Source organism: Equus quagga, chromosome 17, assembly GCF_021613505.1.
Source record: "Equus quagga isolate Etosha38 chromosome 17, UCLA_HA_Equagga_1.0, whole genome shotgun sequence".
Taxonomy (NCBI): domain Eukaryota; kingdom Metazoa; phylum Chordata; class Mammalia; order Perissodactyla; family Equidae; genus Equus; species Equus quagga.
The window spans coordinates 10,165,703-10,171,624 of record NC_060283.1 but is presented as its reverse complement, the minus strand read 5'-3'; positions in this window follow the sequence as shown (position 1 = coordinate 10,171,624).

Below are 5,922 nucleotides of genomic sequence, written 5' to 3'. Positions count from 1 at the left end.
AAAAAAACAAAAAAACCCCAAAAAACCCTAGGCCACCTCTGGAGAACTCACAGCTTCAGAATATAGAATAAAAATGCTGCCCCCTCCGTCTCCCACTTCCACCCTCAAGATTGGGCTCCGATGCGTTCTGTGAGCGTGAATCAGTAACCATTTCTTCTACAGTTTAACTCAGGGTGAAGACAGCGCGGGCCTCTACTTTCTAAGTGGTTGCATTTTTATGACCCTCTGGGAAGAAGCGTAATGGGGTACCTTCTACACACTCCTGCAGAGGAGCAAGCACATGGATAAGCTGGCAAGCTAATTAAGAGACTGGCACAGGAGAAAGTTAAGTAATTCCCTTAACATCTTACTGCCCTCAGGAGCTTAGATAGGTTTAATGCCTGTATTTGTTTTCTGTTGCTGCTGTAATGAATTACCACCCACTTGTGTCCTAAAACAACATAAATGGATTATTGTACAGGTCTGTAGGTCAGATGAATCACTGGGCTAAAGCTGGGCGTTGCCAGGGCTGTGTTCCTTCCGGAGGCCCTAGGATAGGATCCATTTCTGTGCCTTTTCCGGCTTCTGGAGGCACCCACATTCCGTGGCTCATGGCCCCTCCTCCATCTTCAGTGCCAGCAATGGCACGTCAAGTCTTAGCACTCCAACCTCCTCTTCTGCCTCCCTCTTCCAAATTTAAGGACTCCCTGCCCGCCACGATTATACTGGGCCCACTGGACAATCCAGAACAATCTTCCTATTTTAAGGTCTGCTGATTTGCAACCTTGGTTCTGCCGGCTACCTTAATTCTCCTTTGCCATGTAAGGTAACACATTCACAGGTTCCAGGGTTAGGACATGGACATCTTTGGGTGTTGTGGGGGACTATTCTCCCACAATTCCTATCAAAAAAGCAGAAATAGGGGCCGGCCCCATGGCCGAGTGGTTAAGTTCACGTGCTCCGCTTTGCCAGCCCAGGGTTTCACAGGTTCGGATCCTGGGCCCAGACATGGCACCACTCATCAGGCCATGTTGAGGTGGCGTCCCACATGCCACAACTAAAAGGACCCACAACTAAGATATACAACTATGTACTTGGGGGACTTGGGGGGAAAAAGCAGGAAAGGAAAAAAAAAAGCAGAAATAAGAAGAATATTTTTCATTTCATCAAACTGGGAACTTCTGAGAGGTTTCTTTTTTTGTGAGGAAGATTGGCCCCTGAGCTAACATTTGTTGCCAGTCTTCCTGTTTTTGCTTGAGGAAGACTGTTGCTGAGCTGACATCTGTGCCAGTCTTCCTCTATTTTATGTGGGGTGCCACCACAGCATGGCTTGACAAGTGGTGCTAGGTCCACGCCTAGGATCCAAACCTGTGAACCTTGGGCCACTGAAGGGGAGCATGTGAACTTAACCACTATGCCACCCGGCCGGCCCCTTCTGAGAGTTTTGCCACAATCCCAGCCCTGAGCATGTCTACACAATCATTTACTGACACTCAGGTTTTGTCTGTTGTCCTGTACTTCCTTCTAAGCAGAAGAAAAACATAGTAAAATAAGAACTCCTGTCACATGTTATTCTAGAATACACTGCTGGAAGTGGTACTAAAAAATCCTCCCCAAACAAAAAACCAAACGTGGTGAATGCTTCCTGGGTTATAGGTTGTTTTCTGCTTTTTTTTTTTTTATTTTTTGAGGAAGATTAGCCCTGAGCTAACTGCTGCCAATCCTCCTCTTTTTGCTGAGGAAGACTGGCCCTGAGCTAACATCCGTGCCCATCTTCCTCTACTTATATGTGGGACACCAGCTTGGTGTGCCAAGTGGTGCCATGTCCGTACCTGGGATCCGAACCCAGCGAACCCCGGACTGCCGAAGTGGAACATGAGCACTTAACCGCTGCACCACCGGCCAGCCCCTATTTTCTGTTTTTTTCTTCCCTGTTCATCCTCTCTCTACCAAAATGGGAAGGTATTATCATCTCTATTCTACAGATGAGGAAACACTTTCAGCAATTCAAGTAGAAGCAGAATTTATATCATGTTCATAACAGTTCATAACCAATTACCGAAATTCTGATTTAGTCTGCGTTTCAAATCAACCCTTAAAGCTAAAACCTCACAGCTTGTCCTCCCCCTGCACATGAGAACAGGCCTGAGGGTCATCATTCATTTATTCAGCAAATATTTCTCCAACACCCTCCGTGTGCATATTCTTAGTAAAGGTTTATGCAAAACAGTAGACAATAGTTCTTGCTTTCCACAACTAGAAGGACATGCAACTAAGATGTACAACTGTGTATGGGGCGGGGGTTGGGGAGATAAAGCAGAAAAAAAAAGTTCTTGCTTTGAAAAGCTAACAAAGATGACAGATAGACCTCGTGTATTGTGTATTTATCTCCTCTCCCACAATAATTCAAAAAGGTAAAACGGCAATGACAATGGCAGGGGGAAGGGAGGGAATCAGAGGATGGGTGAGTCAACTAGTACCTTTGTGGGGAACGGTGACTAGAGGGAGTGACCAGAGCAACAGGGCACAGACGCAGCAGCCTGTAGCATGTCCAGAGAGGATGAGGCTCAGAAGGAACCGGCTGCTCTGCCAAACCCTGGAGAGGCACAAGCCTCAGGAAAGCCTGAGGGCAGGATTGAGCCATGCAGAGGAAAAGAGAGGGGCTATTTAAACCTCTGGACATCGAACTGCTTGAAGCCCAGAACCTAGATTGTCAGGTTCCTCCCCACTCCCACCTGCGCCGGGAAAAATGTGGAGCCTCTTTCTTTAAGGAAATGGGAAGGTCCATAAAAGAGGTCATCAAAACCAAAGGCTCCCCACCCCCTCACCCTAAAGTGAAGCCCATTGGTCAATGGTCAACAGTCCCTGCCCAGGAGCAGTCATAAACCCTTTATTAGTGCCTGACTTAAAAAAAAAATCAACTTTATTGAAGTGTGACTTGCATACAATAAAATGCACCCATCTTTATGTGGACATTTAAGTGAGTTTTTTTAAAAAAATTTTTCCTTCTTCTCCCCAAAGCCCCCCAGCACATAGTTGTATATTTTTAGTTGTGGGTCCTTCTAGTTGTGGCATGTGGGACGCTGCCTCAGCGTGGTCTGATGAGCAGTGCTAGGTCCACGCCCAGGATCTGAACGGGCGAAACCCTGGGCCGCTGAAGCAGAGCGTGCAAACTCAACCACTCGGCCATGGGACCGGCCCTAAGTGAGTTTTGACAAACATTTACACTCGTGTATCCACCACCACAGTCAAGATATAGAACACTTCCACCACCCCCGGAAGTCTCCTCATGAGCTTTGCAATCCATCTCACCCCAGTCCCTACCCCAGGCCAGGAAATCACGAATCTACTTTTTCTCACTGTAAAATAGCTTTTCCTTTTGTAGAATTTTATATAAATGGAATCATAGGTCTTCTTTTGCATCTGATTTCTTTTGCTCAGTATAATATGTTGAGACTCATCCATGTTGTTACATGTATCAGTACTTCGTTCCTTTTTTATTGCTGTATAGTATTCCACTCTATGGATGTGCCACAATTCCTTTATCCATTCTCCCGGGGATGGACATTTGGCTTCTTTCTAGTTTGGAGCCATTATGAATAAAGCTGCTAAGAACATTTCTGGTGCTAAGAGTACTAAGAGTCTTTGTGTGCACACGTATTTTTATTTCTGTTGGGTAAACACCTAAGAGTAGAATTGCAGAATTGCTGGGTCATGCAGTAAGGATATGTTGAACTTTATAAGACACCATCAAACTGTTTTTTAAAGTGGTTGTGTCATTTTGTATTCCCAGTAGTGTGTGAATGTTCCAGTTATTCCATATCCTCGTCAACACTTGGTATTATCCACTCTTTTACTTGTGGCCGTTTTAGTGGGTATCAAGTAGTATTTCATTGCAGTTTTAATTTGCATTTCTTTGACTATACAGTGACTCCACCCCCACACACACACACACACATAAGTATCCTTTAGAAAAGAGGGAGTTGCCTTATATTTGTGTCTTTATAAAGTACCTCCTGTAAAGGGAGAGCTTTCTCAATTATTTTCTGTAACAACTCTTTGGGGCAGACACATTGGTGAGCAACAAAAAAAAAAAAAATGAGAGAGTGGCTAAAAGTCTGTTTAAGATGCAATTAGATTCCCAGATCCTCTCCTCTATTCTAAGCAGATGGGCAACTGCCCCTTTTTCGACCTCAGCTGAAGCCTGGAAATTTATTCTCTGTAGAGAGCAAAAACGGAGGTCTGGAACCAGGCCACACCAGGAATGGTTAAGGGTAAGGGTCTTGTTCTCTAAAACGGATGGACTAAGTAAAGGATTTCAACCTGGCAGCGGAGGTCCCCGGCCTTCTGCCCACTCAGCTCCAAGATCGCTGGAGCTGGGCTTACGTCCTCCTTCCAGGGGAGGCTCAGATCACCTGCCACTCTGCCCTGGCTGGGCCAGCCCCAACCGCCAGCCCTGAGCTTCCAATCAGCTCTTTGATGTTTTACCATTACATAGGAACTGAGAGCCGGGTATTGGCGGACATCTGAGGATGACCTCTTAGCTGAAAGAGACGGGCAAGACAAACAAGAAACAGAAAAAAAGCAACTTAGAGGAAACAGAAATGATACAGGAACTTCTGAAAGGAGAGATTTGAGAAGATATTGCATCCATGGAATAAAAGGATGCTATAAAAAAGGGACAGAGACAGAATGGCTATAATCAACAAGACAGGAAACAAGAAATGTTGGAGAGGATGTGGAGAGAAGGGAACCTTCATACACTGCTGGTGGGAGTGCAAACTGGTGCAGCCACTATGTAAAGCATCACGGAGACTCCTCAAAAAATTAAGAATAGATCTACCATATGATCCAGCTATCCCACTGCTGGGTATTTATCCAAAGAACATGAAAACATGAATGCATAAAGATATTGCCACCCCTATGTTCATTGCAGCATGATTCACAATAGCCAAGACTTGGAAGCAATCTAGATGCCCATCAAGGGACAAATGGATAAAGAAGATGTGGTGTATATACACAATGGAATACTACTCAGCCATAAGAAATGACGAAATCCGGCCACTTGTGACAACATGGATGGAACGTGAGGGTATTATGCTGAGTGAAATAAGTCAGAGGGAGAAAGTCAAATACCTTATGAACTCACTCATAAGTAGAAGATAAAATCAATGACAAACAAACACATAGCAACAGAGATTGGATTGGTGGTTACCAGAGGGGAAGGGGGAGGGGGGAGGGTGAAAGGGGTGATGAGGCACATGTGTGTGGTCATGGATTGTAATTAGTCTTTGGGTGGTGAACATGACGTAATCGACACAGAAATAGAAATATATAAGGATGTACACCTGAAATTTATGTAATGTTATAAACCAATGTTACTGCAATAAAAATTTAAAAAATAAAAAACAATGTGTTATAATAAAATATAATGATAGAATTAGAAACTCTGGGAAGGGTGGAAGATAAATTGAGGGAATTTCCCAGAAAGTAGAGAAAAAGACATAGAGCTAGAAAATTTGTCAGAAATAATAAGAAAACTAGGACACAACCCAGGTAGCCCAAAATAGGAATAACCAGGGAGAACCAAGATAATGGAGAGTAGAAATCATTGGAAAAATAACTCAAGAGAATTTTCCAGAACTAGTGACATGAGTTAGTGGGATAAAAGGGCCCACTGAGTGTCCAGCTCGATGGATAAAAGGAGACTCAGACGATAGACATCATCATGATGGCTCAGAGCAGTAGGGACAAAGAGAAGATCCCTTCTAAAAGCTTCTAGTGAAAAGATAAAAAACCAGACTGGCCCAATGGCATAGTGGTTAGGTTCACGAGCTCTGCTTTGGCAGCCTGGGGTTCACCAGTTCGGATCCTGGGTACAGATCTACACACTGATAATCAAGTCATGCTGTGGCGGCATCCCACATAGAAGAAATAGAAGGA